A 27,259-nucleotide genomic window follows, 5' to 3' on the forward strand; every position below is an offset into this window, starting at 1 on the left:
TTGATGCAATACCACAAATAAAATATAGGGGATACGATTACAGGCAGAAAAATCATTTAAGAGGAATTTGCCAGCCTATGTTTCGGAAGGAAGACTAGGGAGAGTTAAGTAGAGAGAAGTACATTGATTTAAGAGCTATTTGAGGCATAGAAAAAAAAAATCAAGGGCTTGATACAGTTTGTATATGATATGTTGACACTGAGGAATGATGAAAAACTTATTTGCAATGTTTACTAAAATGGTGGAGACTTAGGTGTAAAAGATTGATTCCAGAAGGGATGATGGAATTATAGATGGTTCCCTATATAAAATAGGAATAAATCAAATTATGCCGGGAAGGTTGTCATAGCAATGATTTTGGAATTGTGGCCTGAAGGACAGTTTTGAGAGTCATTCAAGACAAAATGGGAAGACATAAAAACGTCTATTGAGTTATGGATGAAGCTTGAACCAGGTGACGCTATTTTAAATATAACACCAAATCACTGATTGTGGTGTATCTTGATCTTAGGGGATGCATTTTGAGAACTTTGCCAGATAAGCATGTGCATGGGGAGTGGGAGGGGTCCCCTGTAGATACATCAACTATATAAAGGTCCTAACATATCTTTCTGAGCTTGGTGTAGAAAATCTTGTTGAAAATATGTTTAGCTTCTAAATATATCCCAGACTTATGTCCCTGATTAGATAAGCAAAATTATGGACAAATTTGGACCCAGTTACCTCAGCCTGGACTGGTCGATCTGTGTCCTTAAAAACAGTGTTTCTCAACCTCAGTACTATTTTTTTTTTTTTAAGATTTTATTTATTTATTTGCGAGAGAGAATGAGAGAGAGCATGAGAGGGGCGAGGGTCAGAGGGAGAAGCAGACTCCCCACTGAGCAGGGAGCCCGATGTGGGACTCGATCCTGGGACTCCAGGATCATGACCTGAGCCGAAGGCAGTCACTTAGCCGACTGAGCCACCCAGGCACCCTCAACCTCAGTACTATCGACATTTGTTGGGGTTAGGCTGTCCTGTGCATTTTAGGATGTTTAGCAACATCCCCGGCCATTGCTCACTAAATGCCTGTGGTAACCCCCCTGTTGTGACAACCAAAAACAGCTCCAGACATTGCCAAGTGTCACCCTGTGGGGCAACATGGCCCATGATGGAGAAAAACTGCTTAAGAGGGTAGGTGATTTTCTAATGTTTACAGTTAAATGACCAAGTAGATATTTGAGAAAGTGTATCAAAACCATGGTAATAATATTGTTATATGTTGTCTATTACTGTTTAGTGAATGTTTATTTTTTGAAGTGTCAATACAAAGTAACTTTCTGGGGCAATGAAAATGTTCTGTATTTCGTTTGAGGTGTAAGTTACATGAATGTATACATTTGTCAAAACTTACTGAAATGAATTCATGTGATCTGTGCATTTTACGATACATACCTATGCTTCAAAACTTAAAAATAAAACTTCATTAACAGTCAAGATAAACTTGAAAGTTGATCTTTCATTTTAAGCAGGAAAATGTGATACAACTTGACCAAGTGCATTCTTGTGTTACAATGTTTTACCTAATGTTGTTTACTGTATGTTTAATATACTATATTTATAAAAGTTGTTTAAATGCTTTTGAAGATTTTGTTGATTATATATGTAAATTTTCCTGGTCAGGCGTGTGAAATTGCTAATAAGAATACTTAAATTCATAAATATAGTTTAATATATTAAAGGGAATTGAATTAACTAGGTTTTAAAACATTTTAAACGGAGTTTAGTCTGTTCAACTTAGGTTAACTGAACCTTACTCCAAGCATAAGTAAAGGTGGTTTTTAATTCCCTAGGTTAAAATAGAATGCATAGCAATTTACAAAAGTTGAAATTTAAAGGTTAGAGGTGCCTGTATTTTTAAATTTTTAACTTTAATAAATTGAAAATTAACATCAAATCCAATAACTCTAAATAGTTCTTTGTTGGCACATGGGAAGCATAAGTCAAGGACAAAACCAAAAGAAGCTTTAAATTAACAAAGACAAAAACACTCAAGGACACCAAACAGACATCACCGAAGATGCAGTGAGACAGCCCAGGGAGCAGCTCATGGAATCCAGGGAAGAGTGTGCAGAAGAGGACATTGTGGCCAGTGAGTGATGGGAACATCAGAAGAAAGCAGGGAGAGAAGAACTCTCGTGATGCAGAACATGGTGCCTTGCTGAAAGCCCTCTAATAGAGCACATTTCAAGTGAGAAAAGAAATCATCCCAGAAATGGAATAAATAAATTTCCAAGCCAATTACCTTTTCTGTCATTTTTAAAATATATGCCATACCCAGTTCAAAATAATAGTAAACTTTATAATCGACAACCACTTGTTAATAACCCTACAAAACCAAAGGAAAACTCTATATCACTTTGCCACAGAATCAGGAATAAGTTGTTTTCAGAAATCCCATAACTTAGTGACTACTTGTGACACCAAAATGAAAAATGGGTTTGCCTAGTAAACATTGAGCTTTAGAAAAAAATGTTGACTCCCATAAAACTGATTTCCAAATAAAAATAGAAGTTAAAAAGCAGGTAGATAAAAAAAACCTGTCATACTGATACCCAATTCTTCATGTTTGAATGTAACAGAGAAGTTAGTAAAGTCTGTCTATATACCTATCACCTAATCTATGTATGTGTGTGCGTATGTATGTAACACGTGCATATCTATCATCTATCTTTTTTTAAAATATTTTATTTATTTATTTATTTGAGAGAGAGAGAGTGTGAGAGGGCATGAGAGGAGAAAGGGTCAGAGGGAGAAGCAGACTCCCTGCTGAGCAGGGAATCAGATGTGGGACTCAATCCAGGGACTCCAGGATCATGACCTGGGCCGAAGGCAGTCGCTTAACCAACTGAGCCACCCAGGCGTCCCATCATCTATCTTGACAGTGAATTTACCAAAAATAATTATATGCATGGAGGAAGTATCAAGCCCCATCAGTCCTTTATCCCACCAAAATACTTGTCAAGGGCTTTGTTTAGAGTAACAGGTATCAAATTCAGGTTTGACATCAATAACTGTTTGAAATTGAGCAAGTTGCTTAAATTCTCTAAACACTGATTTCTTGACCTGTTGAATACAGTTCACCTGTGGGGACTTGGGTACTAAGGGAGGTGATCTTCATACAATGCTAAGTTTAGGACAGTGCCTCCCAGCCTGTGACATAGAATCCCCCAAGGACCTGCAATGCAGATGCCTAAACCCCACACCCGACTTTGATGTTCATTTGGTCTCAGAACAGACCTACGCACAGTTTTCCTGTATTCATTTTTGTTTTAAAATTTTCTCCAGGTGTTTCTGATGCAGTGAATAGACACAGCTTAATAGGAAAACTAGTATGTAGTACATTCTGAGTAAGTGGCAGTTATCATCATCATCATTATTAACTGTAACACCTGAATTCTGAATGGAATTTTTTACAGCTAAAGAACTGATATTGACCATGGCAACAAAAAGTAGTCATGAAGACAAATGCAAAGAAATCACTGATTTTAAAAGGTATTATAAACTTCCTATTATAAATAAAATCTTTATTTTTCTATGATAGTGGTAGATGGGGTGACAATTCTATCCATCACCATAATGTCAATTTGGAGAGCCAGAGGGACTATCAGATTGTGTCTTCCAGATGAATGGCTATAATCAGAATTTAAATCCATGTAATTTTAATTAAATTCAGCTTTATATAAAAATGTTGCATTTGAGAAAATGACTATTAGACGACACTTCTCAAAATATCAGTTATTTTAAAATGTACCTAAGGGGCACCTAGGTGTCTCAGTCGGTTAAGCAACCAACTCTTGGTTTTGGTTCAAGTCAGGATCTCAGGGTGAGAGTGAACCTTAAGTTGGGGTCACGCTCAGTGTGGAATTGGCTTGAGGTTCTTTCCCTCTCCCTCTTTTCTGCTCTCTTCTCCTCCCCATGTGCTTGCATACTCTTTCTCTCTCTCTCTCTCAAATAAATGAATAATGTTTTAAAAATTAAAAAAATAAAATGTACCTATTCAGCCATAATGAAAGTTTTAGTGTTAATAAAAAACAATAAAGAAATAGCATTGTTCTATGCTACTTAATAGCAATTTATGTACAGTCGACCCTTGAACAACATGAGTTTGAACTCTGCGGGTCTGCTTATATGTGTATTTTTTTTAAATAAATACAGTGCAAAAGTTCATTTTTGTTTTTGTTTCACTAGCCTTTGGAGATGTATCTTGAAAGAAGTTGCTGTGGCCGATGTCAAAGAGGTTACTGCCTATGTTCTCCTCTAGGATTTTGATGGATTCCTTTCTCACATTGAGGTCTTTCATCCATTTTGAGTTTATCTTTGTGTACGGTGTTAGAGGATGGTCAAATCTCATTCTTCTGCATGTGGCTGTCCAATTTTCCCAGCACCATTTATTAAAGAGACTGTCTTTTCTCCATTGCATATTTTTTCCTGCTTTGTCAAAGATTATTTGACCATAGAGTTCAGGGTCCATATCTGGGTTCTCTATTCTGTTCTATTGGTCTATATGTCTGTTTTTGTGCCAGTACCATGCTCTCTTGGTGATCACAACTTTGTAATATAGCTTGAAATCGGGCAACATGATGCCCCCAGCTTTGTTTTTCTTTGTCAACATTTCCTTGGCAATTCGTTTTTTTTTTATGATTCTACACAAATTTTAGGATTGTTTGTTCCAGCACTTTGAAAAATGTCATTGGAATTTTGATAGGGATGGCATTGAATGTATAGATTGCTCTGGGTAGCACAGACATTTTAACAATGTTCATTCTTCCCATCCATGAGTGTGGAATGTTTTTCCATCTTTTTGTGTCTTCTTCAATTTCTTTCATGAGTGTTCTGTAGTTCCTAGAGTATAGATCCTTTACCTCTTTTGTTAGTTTTATTCCAAGGTATCTTGTGGTTTTTGGTGCTAGTAAATGGAATCATTTCTCTGATTTCTCTTTCTACAGTTACATTGTTAGTGTATAAGAAAGCAACTGATTTCTGTGCATTTATTTTGTATCCTGCCACATTACTGAATTGCTGTATGAGTTCTAGTAATTTGGGGGTGGAGTCTTTTGGGCTTTCCACATAAAGTATCATGACATCTGCGAAAAGAGAGAGTTTGAATTCTTCTTTGCCAATCTGAATACCTTTTATCTCTTTTTGTTGTCTGATTGCTGTTGCTAGGACTTCTAGTACTATGTTGAACAATAGTAAGGAGAGTGGGCATCCTTGTCGTTTCCTGATCTTAAGGGGAAGGCTCAGTTTTTCCCCATTGAAGATGATATTTGCTGTGGGTTTTTCATAGATGGATTTTATGAACTTGAGGAATGTTCCCTCTATCCCTATACTCTGAAGAGTTTTAATCAGGAAAGGATGTTGTATTTTGTCAAATGTTTTTTTCTTCATCAATTGAGAGGACCATATTGTTCTTCTCTCTCCTCTTATTAATGTGTTCTATCACATCGATTGATTTGTGAATGTTGAACCACCCTTGCATCCCAGGGATAAATCCCACTTGGTCATGGTGGATGATCCTTTTAATATATTGTTGGATTCTATTAGCTAGGATTTTGTTGAGGATTTTGGCATCCATATTCATCAGGGATATCGATCTGAAATGCTCCTTTTTGATGGGGTCTTTGCCTGGTTTAGGGATTAAGGTAATGCTGGCCTCATAGAATGAGTCTTCATCAAGATAAAAAGCTTCTGCACAGCAAAGGAAACAGTCAACAAAACAAAGGGGCGACGCACAGAATGGGAGAAGATATTTGCAAATGACACTACAGATAAAGGGCTGGTACCCAAGATCTATAAAGAACTTCTCAAACTCAACACCCCAAAAAACAAATAATCAAGTCAAAAAATGGGCAGAAGACATGAACAGACACTTCTCTGAAGAAGACATACAAATGGCTAACAGACACATGAAAAAGTGTTCATCATCATTAGCCATCAGGGAAATTCAAATCAAAACCACATTGAGATACCACCTTACACCAGTTAGAATGGCAAAAATTGACAAGGCAAGAAACAACAAATGTTGGAGAGGTTGTGGAGAAAGGGGAACCCTCTTACACTGTTGGTGGGAATGCAAGTTGGTACAGCCACTTTGGAAAACAGTGTGGAGGTGCCTCAAAAATTTAAAAATAGAGCTGCCCTATGACCCAGCAATTGCACTACTGGGTATTTACCCCAAAGACACAGATGTAGTGAAAAGAAGGGCCCTATGCACCCCAATGTTCATAGCAGCAATGTCCGCAATAGTCAAACTGTGGAAAGAGCCGAGATGCCCTTCAACAGATGAATGGATAAAGAAGATGTGGTCCATATATTCAATGGAATATTACTCAGCCATCAGAAAGGATGAATACCCAAGTTTTACATCAACATGGATGGGACTGAAGGAGATTATGCTAAGTGAAATAAGTCAAGCAGAGAAAATCAATTATCACATGGTTTCACTTATTTGTGGAACGTAAAGAATAGCATGGAGGACATTAGGAGAAGGAAAGGAAAAATGAAGGGGGGAAATCGGAGGGAGAGAGATGAACCATGAGAGACTATGGACTCTGAGAAACAAACTGAGGGTTTTAGAGGGGAGGGGGATGGGGCGATGGGTTAGCTCAGTGATGGGTATTAAGGAGGGCACGTACTACATGGAGCACTGGATGTTATAGGAAAACAGTGAATCGTGGATCACCACATCAAAAACTAACGTTGTATTGTATGGTGACTAACATAACATAAGAAAATAAAAAGAACCACAAGTGTGAATCTGACCATGACATTGGTTATGGAGAGGCTGAGACCCACACAAAGCTGGAACTTCCCTTCCTGAAGGAACAAAGTGGCTCTCACCATTTCTGACCATTGACTTCATTGTTCAATTCCAGGCACAGACCATAAACATCACAATTATTGGCCAGTCACCCCATGGGACACAACTGCCTCACGTGGAATAAGGGGCTAACTTGGCAATGAACTTTTCTCTCTGGACCTACAGGCTCCCTTCCTTTGCAAAGTCCCTCAGGTCAGGACCTTTCCATCCCACCCCTACTGTGGGGCAGGTTCACAAATCTATAGCAGCAGATGGGATGATGTCACACTGTGCACTCCATCATGGACCCCAGTCTCCCAGATGGCTGTCTAGGAGAGTTCCCTCCCTCCCTCCACAGTGTCATGTAGGATGGTCCAGAATGTCAGGTGGATGGAGACCATAAATACAGTTCCTGTGCTTCACACATTCACCCTCCTCCTCCTTCTCTCTCCTCCTGTCAATCACTAAACTTTCTAACACTTCTAGATCCTTGCCCTTTCTGTTTTTTTTTTTTTTTTTTAAAGATTTTATTTATTTGACAGAGAGAGACACAGCGAGAGAGGGAACACAAGCAGGGGGAGTGGGAGAGGGAGAAGCAGGCTTCCCGCTGAGCCGGGAGCCTGATGCGGGGCTCGATCCCAGGACCCTGGGACCATGACCTGAGCCGAAGGCAGACGCTTAATGACTGAGCCACCCAGGCGCCCCAGATCCTTGCCCTTTCAAAATGTAATACAATCTCAATGATAAGAATGAGCCTTTTATATGTTTTTCTTCCCTAAGAAATGTGTATTTAAAATTCATGTATATTTTTTGACTCAAGAATTACTTTCTTTTAGATTTTGAGAAATATACCACTCTATGAATATAAAACATATCAGAGGACATCTTTGTTACCTCAAGTCTTGGTCATTATATAAAAAGCTGATATAAAAATCAGTGTGCAGATTTTTGGTTGCTTTCATGTTTGGTGTTATGTATAGAGTTTTTATAAACATTCAAAAATAAATAAATAAATAGAGTGCAATATTGCAAATGTATTTTCTCTTACGATTTTCTTAACATTTTCTCTTCTCTAGTTCACTTCATTGTGAGAATGCAGTATATAATACATATAACATGTAAAACTGTTGATGTTATTGTTAAGGTTTCTGGTCAACAGTAGGCTATTAGCAGTTAAGTTTTGGAGGAGTCAAAAGTCATACTGAGATTTTTGACTATGTGGGAACTTGCAACCCTAATGCCAGTGTTGCTCAAGGGTCAACTGTACTGTATATTCCCAGCCGGAGAGGATGTACCATTCTATCTGTATTGTAACTAGTGCTTATACGTTAGAAACAAATGAAGAAAATGAGAAATGTAGTGTTTTAGGGTAATCAATGAAATAGTTAAATTCACTGCAAAGCACATGAATTATTAAGTATTTTTGAATTATCATTGCCCTGAGGTTTCTCAAAGTTGCTGAACTTTCTCACATTTTATAAATCCTCAAGACTTCATTTGCAAAATGTGGCATTTCTAATAAACAGCCTTCAGCACATATTCTGAGACCATGCAGATGCCTGACCGGCTCTCCACCGCTGATGAGGACACTTGACATTTCATCAAGGAGGCATTTGAGGACCAGGTAGAAGCTCGCTGGAAATGTAAGGGCCATCAGATGCTGAGAAAGCCACTTGGAATTGATTGATCCCACTAAACAGCTTCCATTCTAGGCTCCTGACAGGACCTGGGCATTTCCTATCGCTTCCTTCATTCCATTTTTCTATGACAGTTTTCAGTTTTGTTGTGAGGAAAAGAATAAGTTTCTGAAAAGACTTAAATAAGTTAAATTTCTCATTACAATTTTACCTTTCTGCTGGCACATTATTTAAAGTTGCTAGTATTCTACTGTTTAATACAACAGGGAGAAAACATCTTTATGGTTTAATAATAACTTCAGTAGTCATTGCAAAATCATGCCACCCATTTCTCCTTAATATTTGGGGCATAGCGGAAGGAAACACCGCATATTTGAAGGCCGTTCATCTCCACAGTGACATTCACCAGAAGCTCTCATCTCAGTATTTCACTAACTGGTTAATTGATATATATACACCTCTAATTGTGGCACCAGAAATCCATTTTGGGGAGATAATTTGTTCTCCTCTGTATATACAGTTGACCCTTGAACAACATGGGTTTGAACTGCGGGGGTTCACTTACACATGGATTTGTTTCAATAACTATATATACAGTGCTGTCAATGTATTTTTTCTTATGATCTTCTTAACATTTTTTCTGTAGCTTACTTTATTGTAAGAATACAGAAAATAATACATACAAAATACACGTTACTCACTTTATGTTATCGGTAAGGTTTCTGGTCAATAGTAAGCTAGTAGTAGTTAAGTTCTTGGGGAGTCCAAAGTTATAATTGGATTTTCAACTGTGCTGGTGGTCAGCAGCCCTAACCTGTGCATTGTCCAAGGGTCAAGAGTACATGTCGTTCTCTCCTTGTACCTTGCCTCTCCGAAGTTGGGATCAAGACTTTGTTTTTTTTTTTTTATTTTTGCTTTTGTTTTTACCACGTATGTAGTCTTACTTGGCATGTTTCTTTTTTTTAATTATGTTATGTTAATCACCATACATTACATCATTCGTTTTTGATGTAGTGTTCCATGATTCATTGTTTGTGCATAACACCCAGTTAAAACTTTGTTACCGAAGACTGTTTTTCAGAACAGACCCAGATTTCTAGCATATCTTTATAACCCTTTCCCACAAACTTCCTAATTTTTTCCATCTTTATAGTAACTGCATTTTTAATGTTGCCTTATTTTAAATGGACTTAAATATATGACAGAGGTTTGCATTTTAATTAAGGATTTTCTAAATTACAGACTTTTTGGAAAATTTTACTGCAATTCAGAAAAAGTATAAGGCAGCTGCTTGGTACAAGTGTGAATTTTTTTTTTTAATTAAAAGAGCAAAAACATTTTTCTTGATACTAATTTTTTGCCTTCGTTTATGTTCTGAAAAATGGGCCTGAAAAGAGTAGCTTCCGCCTAGCTTTGCTATGGTTAATGAACTTGGTCAATGACAAGCCCAGAGCACAGAGAATACTCAATACACATTAGCCGCTACGATGGCGATCCAGTAATAAGAATGCCAGATGTCTTCACATCGAATGTCATTATTTACATTTCCCATATCAAAAGGAGGAAACATTATTCCCACACCTGCCACTTGCCTTCTTCACTCTCTCAGAACATCATGTACTAAGTCACCGGCTTGCTTGTTTATATTCTCAAACTCTCATTAGAATAAAATAAATGGTCACATTGGCGCCAGCCTCGTCCCTCTCCTGAGCTACCGAGGCCTCACGGCGGCCCAGGAACTGCTTAGTTAAATCTCCACATACCTCCATATTTTAGTAAACCATCAGATGTTTACTCCATCTCCACATACCTCCATATTTTAGTAAACCATCAGATGTTCCTTCAGCCAGTGTTTTTTGGAATTGAGGTTGGCTGTTTCTTATCCAAGTATGAGCATGAAGCAGTAAATAAGGCAGGTGAGGCGCTGCTCTTATGGAACTTCCACTTAGTGGACAGAGAACTCAGTGAATAATAAATCAGATTGTGTTAGCTGGAGCCTGGGGCTATGGTGGAGTGGAGAGGGTCTCAGACAGAGTTATGGGACCATCCCCATGGTTGCACTCACTCTTCTGGGCCACAGCTTGCTTTTTAGATTTCTCAGGTATAAGGAAGAGACCAGCCCATCTTTCAAGCCCCAGGGGACATGCATAAGCTGTGGCTCCTAGCCCATTCCTAAACTATGAGTTGGGGGACTCACCACTCATGAATGAATTTCTGCAAAGACTACCCCCAGTCTCCCATTCTCCTGAATTCATGAGGGTCTAAGAATCAAAAAGCCAGATTTCGTCCTTTTGCTTGTAGTCCTGCAAGGAGGTCTCATGCCTCGTTTTGCTATAGAAAAGTAATTTGTGTCAATCATCTTAGAAATTCACTTAAGAGGCTCCCAGGTGGCTCAGTCAGTTAAGCGTCTGCCTTCAGCTCAGGTCATGATCTCAGGGTCCTGGGATCGAGTCCTGCATTGGGCTCCCTGCTCAACAGGGAGTCTGCTTGTCTCTCTCTACACTTTCCCCCTGCTTGTGTGCTTTCTCTCTCTCAAATAAATAAGTAAATCTTAAAACAAAAAGAAATTCAGTTAAAACTGAGGCAGAAAGAGCACAATTTTTGCCTCCTGTTACATTGGCATTGGCTGTCCCTATGGACCTTATAGAGGAAGCAAGTCACTCTGGCCAAAGAAAGAGCCATTTCCTGGGAAACTGCAGACAGAAACAGGCTGTTTCTCTTACTCCTTTTGTTTTTGTTTTTGTTTTATTTTGCTTTGTTTTGTAGTGCAAAATAATGAACAGCCAACAGCAGATGAATTGTGGTTTAAAGTGCGAGGTATACAGAAGAAGTTTGTACAACTCAGATAATTTAAAAGAAGACTTTCTCAGACCTAGTTTTTTTCCCAGGGGAAGGTTTGTTTAACCTCTTTTTTGAGGTACAGATGGAAATTAATACCAATGTCTCACACATACTTGCAGTTGATCCAGAATTAGGCATAGCCCACTTTCATTCTAATCTCTATGTGCTTCTTGCATATTTACTTCACTTTTTTCCAACCACCCATACTGCTTCGTAAGGTATCTAGGGAAAAAGTGCAAGACTTTTCTCTCCCTCTCTCTCTCTCTCTCTTTTTTTTTTTTTGCTTTAGAGGTGTGTCTAGAACAGTCCCTGCTGACTATTGCTATCAACAACAACATTTCAGGTAAGCAGAATCCTGTTTGAATTTTGCAGGTAATGCATGACAAAAAATCAAGTATCTGGAAATTTCTAGGAGCTAAAATAAATTATCCAAAACCATAGCAGTATCCCCGTAGGTGCTGACTCCCTGATTCCCTTTTCCAGGGGCTGAGCTGGGTGGAATGCAGTCAACACAAGGGAGCAAGGGCGCTTCTTCAGACATTTAAGTGTCTTATTGCTACATTGGCTAAAACTAAAATTCGGACCCTAACATCATGGCCATCAAGGGATACTCAAAGCAAACATAAAAAAAAAAACTATGCTTTCCACATGAAAACGTTTGAAGAGTATTATTGTACAATGTATAAAAATTCAATCCATAAAAATTTAAGAAATGTTTGCACTGTTTTAGCATGACTTGTTATAATTTATGTGTCATGTGAATTGCATTAATTTAAGTGCAAAGAAGGAAAAAATAAAATACTTGGAGACACCTAATAAGCATATGGCGGGATTAAGAATGAATCCATTAGGGGAAAACCAGTAGATTTCACCAGCTGGAAATCATGATTTGTGAAGATTATAGTGATGTAGACATTAAACCTAAATAGGGATATGATCATGGAGGGATGTATGCAGACACAGAGTTTGGCTTTTCAATTTTTTACCAGTGGAGTTCTATATCCAATTTGACACATTTGTATGCTCCAACACCCACGGTATCATCAAACACCTGCTTCTTGGTGAGGAGTTCAGAAGCTCTTACTATTTTCTCTAGTAGGCAAAGTCTGGCTTCTCTTTGTCCTCATTTCCTCTGGACTGAGTGATAGGTTTCCAAGTTAATCTGGACTATAGGATTATTCAGAATGTGTGCACTTATTTTTTTTAAGATTCATTTATTTATCTGAGAGGGGCGAGGGGCACAGGGAAAGGGAGAGAAACAGAATCTCAAACAGACTCCCCGCTAAGCATGGGGCCATACCTGGGGCTCAGTCTTATGACCCTGCGATAATGACCTGAGCTGAAATCAAGAGTTGGGTGCTTAACTGACTGACCCACCCAGGAGCCCCAGAACATGTGCTTATATAATTCTGAATCACTATGTTATCATTTTTACATATTTACACTCTTACTGCAAATTATTACATTGGTATAACATTTATATTTCTTAATGTTAACCAAAGCATGCTATTTATTGAAATTTGGACAATAGACAAGTATTGACAAGAAAAAAGATATAAAATTCTAACAACCTGAAATGAATATCAGCATTTTGATGCATTTCCTAATGTTCTTTTTTCTATGCATATAGGTACATAGATTTATTTTATTATAAAATTGAAATCATACCATATATACAATATTTATTCCTTGTTGTAAGTTATATAATTCCTAATTATTGTGCTAAAATAATAACAATGCAACAGATACTATTATATGTCAGTCTTGTGTATCTCTGATTACTATTTAGAAGTATTTATCTGTGATGTCATTAGGAAAAAACTGTAACAATTTTATTACTTTTAGTACAACTAGCCAAATACATTTCAGAAAGGAAGGGCTCTGGGAAAAAACACATTTCCATTTTAAAGTCATCACTTCTGGAACTTTACATTTCCCAGGAACGGACTGTGAAGGTAAAGAACCCTGCCCCAGGGGCTTGCTGTGTTCCACGGGAACTCCAAAAAGAAAATGAAACTACATTCTAATCATCAGAAACTGTCAGGGAGGGAAGGAAGGCTATTTTAGAACACACCATGAAATAAATGAGTTTTCATGAATGGATAGACATCATTTCCCTTCACATTCCAAGGATAGCCAGTGATGCAGAGCTGAGCTTGCACACTTTGGGCAGGGAGGCACTGACTTTTGGATGTTCCTGGGCAGTAGTCTCCTTGTTGGCAAGACTCTGTGCCTGACCTGGTTGAGGACTCATTCCATTAGTCAAAATAATTAGCTAAAGGAAAATTCCATGGAGTCTGTCCCTGAAAGGCTCTGTGAAATCATGAAGTAATAGAAAGAGCCTCTGGCTGACTGCCTCTGAGCAAAGTCTGCCGTGCCCATCATTTAAAACCAATGAGAAACTCAAGGTAGAAATGTAGCTGCAGACAAAATCCCACATTTCTGAGCATAGCTTCTGTCAGTCCTTTCTTCCGTCCTCAAGGTTCAGACACTGCAATAAGTTGGAGTTTCCCTGAGTTTCTGGCTCTTTTCAGCTTCTCTCTATGATATGTTTCTCTAAATTTCTTATTTTTACTCCATTCCCTCCTAAATCTGTCACCCAGCTTGGTACTTGGTGTCATAATTATCAAAGCAGAAACTGGATGGAGAACCCCATTCCTCTTTGTCCTCTCCCCACTTTACTGGCCATCTTACCTTCAGGCAGATCCCAAGTTGTCTCTAACACCACTTTGACCAGACATATCTGGACCACCTTTTCTACCGGAACTTCCAAGATGACCTCCCGCCTGATCACCAAGATTCTGTTACAGAAGCTGCCAGTGTATTTTCCAGAGGGAACAGTGACAATTAACTTATATATTTGTTCATCTGTTGCTTAATATATTCCAGTGGCTTTTCCTTGCATTTCTAACAAGACCCATTTTTCTTTCAAAAACCATATCTGATCCAGACTCTGAAAACATATAGAACCTCCTCTCCTTCCCAACCCTTCAGACTTCCCCTGGGTCTCGGGGCTTCAGCACAGACTCTGTTTTGCCTGGAATCCCCGCCCCATGGACGATTCCTCTTCCTTATCTGTTTCTGAGCAAGTTCACCTCCACAGAGTTGAATGGAATTACCCTTTAGTCTAATTCTATCTTTATTTTTCCCTTAGTATTTACAAAAGTTTTTTTTTTTTTTTTCTCTTTACTTCTTTCTGTGTCACCCTCTCCATGCTTTATGGGATAAGTCTTTGTCAATTTTTCCCTGAAGCCTAATACATAATAGAAATTCAATTCATACATGACACAATATATCTTTATTGAATGAAATGCTGCATCAGTAAACTCTTAGAGCTTTGACTTTGATAAAGTACATTTTCATATTATTGACATTTAAATCTATCTTAATGTTTCCTGCTAAGTTTAAAAAACTGAAGTAACACAGAAAAGAAAGTTAAAGCCAAAACAAAGTAAAAATCGTCTTATCATCAGAAATAACCATCATTAACTTTTGGTGAATATCTTTCCTGACATCTCTCTTTAGAATGATTCACATATTTCAGGAAATAGAGCGAGGCTTATACTGAATATTTATTTCAATATAATCTATTAAATTTATTTTTAATTTGTTCTCACAAAAGAAAATGAACTGAAGTCAGACTGAGGGACTTGAATGACTATCGAAAGTGTCTGCACCATAAAAATATATTGTCCAGGGCGCCTGGGTGGCTCAGTTGGTTAAGCGACTGCCTTCGGCTCAGGTCATGATCCTGGAGTCCCTGGATCGAGTCCCGCATCGGGCTTCCTGCTCGGCAGGGAGTCTGCTTCTCCCTCTGACCCTCCCCTCTCTCATGTGCTCTCTCCCATTCTCTCTCTCTCAAATAAATAAATAAAATCTTTAAAATAAAAAAAAATATATATATTGTCCGGAGAGTCATCTGTTGTTAACAAAAATATTTGAAAGCAATAAAAATGGGGAATAGTGGTCAGATGAAGGATTCATTATATCAGAAGACAGATGCAAATATTATATAGTAGAAACTGAAAAAAGTTACATTTTCAAATTTTGAAGAAACACAGCCAGAATGAAAAGAAGGAAACCTTACAGAGAGATCTGACTAGAACAGGAGATAGAGAGAGACACAGAGAATAAACGGGAGGAAGCAGGCACAGTTGTGAAATGGTTTGCATTCTGTTAATGACAAGGAGGATAGCCAATAACAGTGGCTAAATGTATCCTAAATTTTCTTTGTTTAGTTGGATTTAATCATTGGATTTTTTAAATTGTTGTTATGTTAATCACTATACATTACATCATTAGTTTTTGATGCAGTGTTCCATGATTAATTGTTTGCATATAACACCCAGTGCTCCATGCAGAATGTGCCCTCCTCAATACCCATCACCAGGCCAACCCATCCTCCCACCCCCCTCCCCTCTAGAACCCCATTCGTCCTTCAGAGTCCATCGACTCTCATGGTTCGTCTACCCCTCCGATTTCCCCCTTTCATTCTTCACCTCCTGCTATCTTCTTCTTTTTCTTTTTTAACATATAATGTATTATTTGTTTCAGAGGTACAGATCTATGATTCAACATATTTTTAAAAGGTACTTTACTCTTATTTTCCCCCAAGGTTGGTTCGTTTGGTTGGTTTAGTTTGGTTTGAATGTTTGAGAATGTCTGTACCTTTGTTATGCTGGCTGGGTATAAAATGTGGGTCAAACTCATCCTCAATATGTGGCTAGGTTTTCTTCTGATACTAAAAATTGCTGTGGAGAGGCGCCTGTGTGGCTCAGTTGTTAAGCATCTGCCTTCGGCTCAGGTCATGATCCCGGGGTCCTGGGATCCATCCCCGCATCGGGCTCCCTGCTCGGCAGGAAGCCTGCTTCTCCCTCTCCCACTCCCCTTGCTTGTGTTCCCTCTCTCACTGTCTCTCTCTCTGTCAAATAAATAAAATCTTTAAAAAAAATTGCTGTCAAGAAATCTAGAAGTTGATTCTATTTTATATGCAGCTTTCTCTTTTGGTCTGGTTGCCCAAAGAATTATTCCTGTAATTTCGAAATTAAATCATTTAAATATTACTCAGGCTAGGTGGAGTTTTTTGTTGTTGTTTTTTAGGGAAATTTTTTCTTGTGCTCATTCCATCTGCAGATTTAACACTTTCTTCATATTAGAAGAATTATCCTGAATTAATTTTCTGTAGTCCACTTTGTGAGTTCTCTATATTATCAATCATTTATACAGCAGTATGATGATAGCAGATTTTAAAAATGGGAATCCATGGTTATAGAATTCTTGAAAATGTAAGCATTCAGAACAGAAATAAGTGTTGCTGATGAACAACCAGAGTCCCCTCTTCCCAGCATCCCCCTCTGATTCCCAGAAATAATACTATTACCGGTTTGATTTTATCCTTTTGCATTTCATTTACTCTCAACATTTATATGTATCCTTGCAAATATCTAGTGTTTTTTTTTTATTTTCAACTTTATTATATTTAGCAAAAATTCTGTCATATTTATAAGGCTGTCTTTACTTTCATTCAACAGTATCAACAGAATGCATGTTAGTACATGTAGATCTAACTCAGTGGTTTTGACTGCAGTGCAGTTATGTGTATTTTTTTTTTCCTAAAGGTTGTTTTATTGTAAAACCATAAATACAACACTGACGTGAAATCATTTAAGTAACTGATCCTCTCTAACCATTAAAAGGATGTCTTTTTGCTTTGGCATCAACCAACTGGGAAATGATGTTGCAAGAATTCAGGGGGTGGGGGGTGAATTTTGGGCTAGGGCTTTTGGCGATTTAAGGAACCAAGTGGAACCTTCCTCTTCTTCCTGGGAATGTCCCACTTTGGGACAAGAACAGACAGGTAAAAACAACAACATTTAAACAGCTCAGTTTTAAATTTTATTACTCTGTAGAAATCTTTTTTTTTTCTGTTCCTTTCCTCCATTTGACATCAGAATCAGTTTCGTGATGTTTAAAAACTTTTTCTGATGTCAAATGCAGTTCTGTGTATTTTAATCTAACAATTCATTTAGCGAGACTTTTAATAATGGACATTAAGTTTGTTTACAATCTATACTATTACAATACTCAATAAATATGCAGATAGATGGGAATTTCCCTATGATAGAAACAGTTCTGAAATTAATGTCTTAAATAAATTCTACGTTTCAATAGTTTTTCAAAATTCTCTTCCAACTAGATCTACCACATTTTATTACTGCCATAGGACTACTTTTATTTCAAATTCCTCTCCAAACAGAGTAAAGTAGTCCCTCCCATTATATGCAGTTTTGTTTTCCAAGGTTTCAGTTACCCCCCGTCAGTGTGGTCCAAAGCAGATGATCTTCCTTCAGAGGAATCTCAAAAGATTAATAGCAGGCTGCCACCACGTCATGATGCCCACATCATTCACCTCACCTCATTTTCATTGCAGGGACATTTTATCTTACATCATCACAGGTAGAAGAGTGCGTAGAGGACAATAAGGTTTGGAGAGAGAAAGAGACCACATTCACATAATTTTTTATTATAGTATATTGTTATAATTATTCTATTTTATTATTACTTATTGTTGCTAATCTCTTACTGTGATCAATATATCAATTAAACTTTATCAGAGGTATGTGTGTATAGGAAAAACATAATTATATATAGGGTTCAGTACTATCATGGTTTCAGGCATTTGCTGGGGTCTTGGAATGTATCCTCACAGATAAGGTGGGCGGGGGACAACTGTATTATCAAATGTCTTAATATTTTCTTTGTTTCACAAACTGGGTGGCTTGAAAATTTAAAAATAAATTTAAAAGAAAAATGAAGTAAAATAAAACAAAATATAGTAAAATAAATGAAATAAAATAAAAACAATTGTGTTATTCTCTGACGCTTCTGGAAATCAGAAGTCCAAAATCAAGGTGTCTGCAAGGTTAGTTCTTTCTGGAAGCTCTTCTGATCTTGTTTAGTCTGCCTTCTATTTTTCTAACTAACTCTGAGGTTTTGAAATCATGTTCCTGTTTTTCCGTCATCCTTATTTTTCCAGTCTCCTTTTTTTAAGTTTCTATTTAAATTACAGTTAGTTAGCATAGAGTGTAATATTAGTTTCAAGTGTACCGTATAGTGATTCAACACTTCCCTACATCACCTGGTGCTCATCACAACCAGTGCATCATTAATCCTCATCTCCTATTTCACCCATCCCCCCACACTTCTCCCCTCTGGTGACCATCAGTTTGTTCCTTATAGTTCAGTCTGTTACTCGGTTTGTCTTTCTCTTTCTTTTTTTCCCCCTATATTCATTTGTTTTGTTTCTTAAATATGAGTGAAACATATGAGTGAAATCGTATGGTATTTGTCTTCTGGCTTATTTAGTTTAGCATAATACTCTCTAGCTCCATCCATGTTATTGCAAATGGCAAGATCTAATTCTTCTTATGGTTGAATAATATTCCATTATATATATATATATATATATATATATATATATATATATATATATATATAATCTTCTCACACCTTTCTCTTATTTTTTTTAAATATTGTATTTATTTATTTAGAGAGACAGAGAGACCATGAGCAGGCGGAGGGGCAGAGGGAGAGGGAGAGAGAGAGATTCACGAGCAGACTCCGTGCAGAACTAGGAGTCCCATGCAGGGCTCGATCCTACATATCTGAGATCCCATGACCTGAGCTGAAATCATGAGTCAGATGCTCAACCCACTGAGCAACCCAGGTGCCCCGACCACATCTTCTTTATCCATTTGTCAGTCAATGGACACTTGGGCTGCTTCCATAATTGGGCTATTGTTGATAATGCTGCTATAAACATTAGGGGGCATGTATCCCTTCAAATTAGTATTTTCGTATTCTTTGGGTAAATACCTAGTATTGCAGTTGCTGGATCATAGGGTAGTTCTGTTTTTAACTTTTTAAGGATCCTCCCTACTGGTTTTCAGAATGGCTATCCAGTTTGCATTCCCACAAACAGTGTCTCCATTCTCCTTTTTAATTTCATTCAATTGTTTCATAGTTTTGTTTTCTGTTTTTGTTTTTAATTCTTGAGATTTGTTTCCTTTTAAACTTGTATCATTGTTAGAGTTTCTATTACTAGAGGCCCTTAGAGATTTCTTTCTCTTTTCTGGGCTTGTATTTTCTTCATTAGCCTCTTGGACACTTGTATGTGGCATCATGATATTTTTTTTTTTTCCCTTCTGAGGAGTATTTTACTTTTTGTCATGTCTTTTCAACTTTTTCTGTTTTTGTTCAATGTGGGAAGGTGTATTGTCTGAAAAGGGTGGGTAAATTCTACCTCATTATTATCTTACCCCTGGTGCATGAGACCCATTTGCCTTTTGTTTTGCCCAGTTTCATTCTCTCTCTCCCCCTCCCACCCTCCCTCTCTTCATTTCTTTCTCATTCTCTCTCTCTGATTTCCATGCATGCACATTTAATTGTTCTTTTATCTCATCTTTCTATTTTGAAAATATTATATGTACCTAAACTTGAAAGAATAGTACTTAGAGCAATCCTTTCCTTTATACTTCTCCCTCTCTCTGGATCTCTCTCCATACATATACTTTCTGCTGAAATATTTTAAAATAAGCTGCAGATGACATGCTGCCTTACTCTCAACTATCTGTGCATGCATATTCTAGGTAAAAAGACATCTTCTTCTCTAACTGCAATCCCATTACCATGCCACACCCAAGAAATTAATTTTAAGTACTACCACCTAATCAGCAGCCCACACTTAAATTTCCCAGGATGTCCACAGAATGCCTTTCATGGCTCCCTCTTGTGTGGTCTGGAAACGCAGCTGGTGCTCATACACCATGTGTGAACGCTGTGTGTGTCCAGTCTCCATTCATGTAGTTCCCATCCCAACCAACGCTTTTGGTCATCCATGACATTCACAGTTTTAATGAGTCCTGGCCAGTTTTGTTGTAATTTGTCCCATAATTTGGATTACTTTTATTGTTTCCAAAGTTTAAATTCTTGCTCATCATTTCTGGCAAGAAATGACAAGATCACAATTGTGGATTTTCCATTGTGCTGCAACTAGCCATGCATGCTGGTTATTCTACATGAGTGACACTAGGGTAGGCTTTTCCTTTTGTAATCTGGGGGATAATAGTTGGAGAATGCAAGGCTCTCCTGCTGATAACACGTATTCACCCAATGGCTCCTGCACCTTCTCTCCATCCATTATAATACCATGACACAGGTTAGAAAGATTTCACATAGCAAGTGAGAAAATAACTTTCTAGCTCCATGCTTCCTATGAGGTGGGAGTTTTATATAAAGAGTAACTTTGTATATATAAAAAGAAGGGAATTGGGTAGTGTAAAGGGAAATACACGAAAGCGGACTGACGACAAGCTGGTAATCACTGAAGCTAGGTGATTGGCCCATGATGATGATTTATTATAATATTTTATCTACTTACAACTATGCTCGTGTTTGTTTGTTAGTTCAATAAGTTAAAATGCATTATTCGGGGCATCTGGGTGGCTCAGTACTTTAAGCAGCCAACTCTTGATTTCAGTTCAGGTCATGATCTCTGGGTCCTGGGATTGAACCCCACGTTGGGCTCCACACTCAGCGGAGGGGTCTGCTGGAGATTCTCTCCCTCTGACCTTCCCCCTGCTTGCTCGCTCTCTCTCTCTCTGTCTCTCTTCTCTCTCAAATAAATAAATAAATCACTTTTAAAAAATGCATTACTCTCCTGGCTTTAGTGTTCAAACTGTACCTAATTTATTATTCCCTTTTTTTTAATGTGAACTTTGAAGTCATCCTTTATGACTCCCAAAATAACCTTTTTGGTATTTTATCTGTGTCACATTACATAGTAATTACTCAGGGGAAGTTGATGCCTACATGATGTTGGGTCATTCTATCAAAAAGCACAGGTATCTATTTGCTCAAGTCTTTTGTTGTGTTTTTCAGGGCTGTTTTGAGGTTTTCCTCCTGTGATCGTCACACATTTCTTAAGTTTTTTTTTTTTTTTTTTTTTTTTAAGATTTTATTTATTTATTTGAGAGAGAGAATAAGACAGAGAGAGAGAGAGCATGAGATGGGGGAGGATCAGAGGGAGAAGCAGACTCCCTGCTGAGCAGGAAGCCCGATGTGGGACTCAATCCCGGGACTCCAGGATCATGACCTGGGCTGAAGGCAGTCGCTTAACCAATTGAGCCACCCAGGCGCCCCATTTCTTAAATTTATGCTTAAATTTGTCATTGTCTCCTTCCCTCCTTCTCCTATTTTTCAGTGATTTTAGATGAAGTTGTCCCTGCTACTATTTTTTCTCTTTTATAGTCCTACACAGAAATGATCTTTATTTTACATCACCTTAAGCACTTTTTAAATTCCTTTTATTCACGTTATGGTTGCTTTTCCTGGATTTCCAGCTATATCATCAGAAATAGGAACATATTCACTCCTTTCTAATTGTGTGCCCTCCTCTGACTGATTTGGTTACCATCCCTAAGACAGGATAAGATAGAAGCAGAGCAGCATGTACTTGCACCCTAGTGAGAATGTGTCTGTTGTTTCCCCATTTCATTTCATAAGATGATGTCTTTAGGAATATTTCTCTGCTACATTATAAAGACTAGGCATTCACAGTACAGACATTTGTAGAGTCTGAGGAAAGGAGAGAGAACAGACAATGAAACATCCTTATTTTAAAGTTTGTGACATTAAGTGTATTCTCCCTTTGGTTTCGACTTGAGAAGATATTTTCTCTTTTCCTTTTTATTTGCTATGAAATTTTTTAAAACAAGGAAATTCTTAAATAAAAGGAAAATTAATATATTGACCCACCAAACTAAAACCTTTTCACCTTTAAAACATCCTACTGAAGTATTGTACGTATAAAATGTGCACATGGCTCGGTGACGTTTTACACTATGAACCCACTCATGGAACCAACACCCAGATAAAGAATCAGATCACTGCTGGCATCCCAAAAGATTCCCCGTAGTTTTCATCTATTTACTTCCCATCCTTACTGCTCTCTCAAGACAGAGCATAGAATAATTTGACTTGTTTTCTACATTAGATAAATGGAATCATAGCATCTGCATTTTTGAGTGGCCTAGCTTCTTTTGCTCATTAATAATGCTTATGGAATTCACCCATACTTTGGAATGGAGTGTAGATTCTAAATTTTTATTGCATATATAGTATTCCCCTGTATGACTATACCACAATTGACCATCCTTCATTCTTTTGCCAGGTTTCTTTTCTTTTAATTTTTAATTTTTCTGACCTTTGCATCTTTGTATTTGCTTACTATTTTGATCTTTATTTTATAACTTGAAAAGAGGATTCTAGGGGCGCCTGGGTGGCTCAGACGGTTAAGCGTCTGCCTTTGGCTCAGGTCATGATCCCAGGGTCCTGGGATCGAGCCCCGCATCGGGCTACCTGCTCAGCATGAAGCCTGCTTCTCCCTCTCCCTCTCCCACTCTCCCTGCTTGTGTTCCCTCTCTTGCTGTGTCTCTCTCTGTCAAATAAATAAAATCTTTAAAAAAAGAAAAGAAAAGAAAAGAAAGGAGGATTCTGGGGCACCTGGGTGGCTCAGTCGGTTGAGCATCTGCCTTCCACTCGGGTCATGATCCCGGGTCCTGGGAGCAGGTCCCGCATCGGGCTCCCTGCTCAGCGGAGAGTCTGCTTCTCCCTCTCCCTCTGATCCTTCTCCCTGCTTGTGCTCACTCTGTCTCAAATAAATAGAATCTTTTTTTTTTTTTTTTTTTTTTTTAAAGAGGATTCTGTGATTCATCTTCAAACCATCATCTTTACCAGACATTCTGCACTGCGTTTCTGAAGTTTTGCTTAGGGTGAAACCCAGGGGGGATTCTAGGAATTCCTTCAAGTTGTAATGAATGAGAAGAGTAAAAATGAGGTTGTTGATCAGTGGAGTGTGACTTAACAGTGATTGTCACAGACCTGATTACAGAAGGATCATAGGAGGTCATCTAGTAGCCAGGGGTCAGATGTAAATGGACATGTTAGCCCCACGGGGGCAGATGAGGAGAGCACATTCTGTTGCCCATTCACAAGAACTACAATTACAATGCAGAAGTGCACTTGTTGCTTTTATCTCTTGCATGTGTATGTGATGGTAATAAATAAAACAACAAGCTTATCCCAATATTTCTGACTATATCATTGACATTATATTCAATTATTCTGGATTCTGGGTAGAAAATTGTTTTAAATGTTATGTGTGTCCTGGTTTCTAGTCAGTAGTGTCCAGAAATGTAATAAAGTGAATTTAGAGTCCTGTGTTTTATCATTAGTTCTGACACTTAGTAGCTGTGTAAATTTGACCAAGTTATTCATCTTGGCAATAAAACATAAAACATCCTAAGGGCAAGCAATTAATCTTTTAGTGCTTAACTGAAAGGTAAATGCTTACAAATGTCTAATAAAGTAACTTAATATTTTCTGCATACTCATTGATGCTTCTGGACTAATATATCAAAATTAGTTGGTACTGAAAGGAGTTCATGGAGCTTTTAACTGGTGAGAATATTCTGTTTGATTTCAAATATAATGGGAATAAGACTTCCTGAAGGCTAGGAATTTAGTTTTGTGAAAAATATGAAATAACTAAATTTGTGAAAAAATTGAAAATCCACAGAATCTTATTAAGAGATTTATTTAAAAATATTACAGCCTAATCATTTAGTTTCTACTACCAGGCTTTAGTATATATTTAGAATTTTACAAATCCATATATATATAAAATAATTAAATTAGGCCTCAAATTTATGACAGCATTTCATTTCAAATTATAGTTCCAAAAGAACATTTTTTCCCCAGAATATTGATTAAAGATGCTAAACCCACATCTTTCTTCAATACTATAAAATATAAAACACAGGAATTCCAATTTATTTAAATGAAATTCAGAGGACCACTGAGAAAATTCCAAGGGGAATTTTAAATTGTGGCATGCAAGAACAATCTCATTACAGGTGTTTTTCATTATATTCTTGATACAACTGCCTATATTTTTAGTATTTCTGAAAGGGTGACGTTGCTTTACCCAGAGCTGCCGTCACGTGCTATATCGTGATGCTGTACGGTGGGTAGAATTTGCATGATTCTTCATCCACATATACATAGTGATGTGTGTGTGTGTAAAAACAGAGAATGAAAGAGAGTTTTTGTTTAAAAGGCTAACAGCAAAACAGTTGAATGCTCCTTTTCTTAGGCCCGTGCTGTTGAGATATCTACTCAAGCGTCTTAAAACCCATTCTCAACTGTTTCATTTAAAAGGCTGAAGAAGGGCGCCTGGGTGGCTCAGATGGTTAAGCGTCTGCCTTGGGCTCAGGTCATGGTCCCAGGGTCCTGGGATCGAGTCCCGCATCGGGCTCCCTGCTCCTTGGGAGCCTGCTTCTCCCTCTGCCTCTCTCTCTCTCTCTGTCTCTCATGAATAAATAAATAAAATCTTTAAAAAAAATAAAAAATAAATAAATAAATAAAAGGCTGAAGAACATTAACAAGCCATCATTTAGGCTGAACTGCATGACTTCTCCATCAAAGAATGCTATTTTATGCTGAAAAAAAAATCAACAGTAGCAGCAACAACAACAACAAAATAAGCTTTAAAAAATGGAAAGACTATAAATACAGAGAACAAATTGATGGTTGTCAGAGAGGAGGGTGGAGGGGGATGGGTAAAATGGGTGAAGGGGAGTGTGAGACACAGACTTCCAATTATGGAGTAACATAGGTAAGTCCCGGGCATAAAAGGCATAGCACAAGGAATCTAGTTAATGGTATTGTAATAGCTACACTTGTGAACATAACGTAATGTATAAACTTGTGGAATCACTATGTCGTACACTTGAACCTAAAGTAACATTGTGTGTCAACCATATCCTAATAAAAAAATTAAAAAATAAATTTAAAAAATGGAAAGACTCTTGCAATTTTTCACTATCATATTTATTGACCTAAACTTGATATTCCATTTTAACGGGTTACATTAAAATGAAAAGTGGTAACAAAAGTAAGGGGGGAATTAACGAAGTAAATGGTATTAGGATCAAAATGGGAAGAATTTTTAAATTATTAATTATTAAATAAAAATTATTAATACCTAAAATTTTTCTCTTTGGAAATATTGTTAAGGATTGTGAGTGAGAGAGAGAGAGATTTTACAGATGGGCTTCAATATGGAAACCTGGTGTTCGGACTTCAGGATGCACAAGAATAATCCCAATTATAGAATGAGAGCAGAGTTCCCAGATTTGACCCATGATGGGATCCGGGCATCACTGGAGAAAAGTGGTTTGGAAATTGTATTCCAAATAACTCAGGGTTTCCATGGTGATGCCTTCGGAGGATTTCAAACCATATCAGTGGTTTGAACATAAGGAAGCCAGGGAGTGGCCCCAGACCCCTATCTTCCTTAAAGAAAGCCTATTCTTTCTCTGCTTTGTACATTGGGACTCAGTGTACAATTCCATAATCGCTAAACAACAACAACAGCAACAAAGAAAGGAACCACTATTGTGGAAATTGGCAGAAAATATTCCAGTGGTCAAAACTTTTCAAATCGCTAACTTCAGTGGAGGTCCTTTGAAAACCGAACACAAAGGTGTATCATAAAGGTCTCTAAAAAAACCTATAAAAAGTGTCCCATGGTTGCTGCAGTTGAAGAAAGATCTAATGTAACCAGAGAAGCTCACAATTGAAGTGACGGAGGAATGCAGAGGTTTCCTGGATCAGACCTGCCTGTCACCAGACCCCGGGGCCCCAGATGCAGCTCTTCCTGAGCATTTCCAGCCCCTCAATCAGACCACCGGGCTTGTATTCTGTTACATTCAAATCAGTGTAAATCAATTAATTTATACCCATCTGTAAAATCAGGGATAAGAACAGTGCAGGCATTTCTACTATAGACATTTCTGGGGGAAAAAAAATGTGCACTGATTTAAATACTTTCTGGGCTGATCTAGCAACTTTGTAACCAGAGCAAAAACATGAACAACCTGGCCACTCAGTTCAGCTGGATGCTGCCTTTGGGGATATTAGAAATGCCCCCCAGAAATCTAGAATATAACTTCTGTTTGCAGATGCTGAGACTACCCAGATGGAAGTGGGATTCTGAGGGTAGGAGGAAATACAGCTAAGCAATGCTGAGGGGGGACATCCCTTTGGAAAGGAAGCCCTACATACAGATACCTATTTTTATTTTCCACAGCTCTTGTGGCATAATTAACATGTGATTAAATGTACAGTTTGGATGTGTATCTATACCTACAAAAATATTACCAGACCCAAGATAATGAACATACTCATTATCCCAAAAGTTTTCTCATGCTCATTTATAAACCATTGTTCCTGATGCACCTTCCTTCCCAAGCACTTACTCTCATAATTTATGCACAGCAGATTGATTTGCATTTTATAGTGTTATACACATATAATACATAGGTTTTTTTCCCCCCCGGCTTCTTTTACTCAGCATAGTTATTTTGAAATTCATCCATATTATTTTGTGTATCAACTATCTTTTCCTTTTATTTCTGTGTAGCATTCCATTGCATCAATGCACTGTAGTTTATCAATTTACCTGGTGATGAACATTTGGGTTGCTTCAGTTTTTGCCATTAAAAATAAAAGTGCTAGGGGCGCCTGGGTGGCTCAGTTGGTTAAGCGACTGCCTTCAGCTCAGGTCATGATCCTAGGGTCCTGGGATCGAGTCCCACATCGGGCTCCCGGCTCAGCAGGGAGCCTGCTTCTCCCTCTGACCCTCTCCTCTCTCTTGCTGTTTCTCTCTCGCTCGCTCTCTAATAAATAAATAAATAAAATCTAAAAAAATAAATAAATAAAAATAAAACTGCTATGAATAGTCACTCAAAAGTTCTGGAGAATCTGGTTGGTTCAGTCAGCTGAGCATCCGACTCCTGGTTTCAGCTCAGGTCATGAT

This window comes from Mirounga leonina, unplaced genomic scaffold (genome assembly GCF_011800145.1).
Source record: "Mirounga leonina isolate KUSES-001 unplaced genomic scaffold, KU_Mleo_1.0 Mir_199, whole genome shotgun sequence".
In the NCBI taxonomy this organism is placed as follows: domain Eukaryota; kingdom Metazoa; phylum Chordata; class Mammalia; order Carnivora; family Phocidae; genus Mirounga; species Mirounga leonina.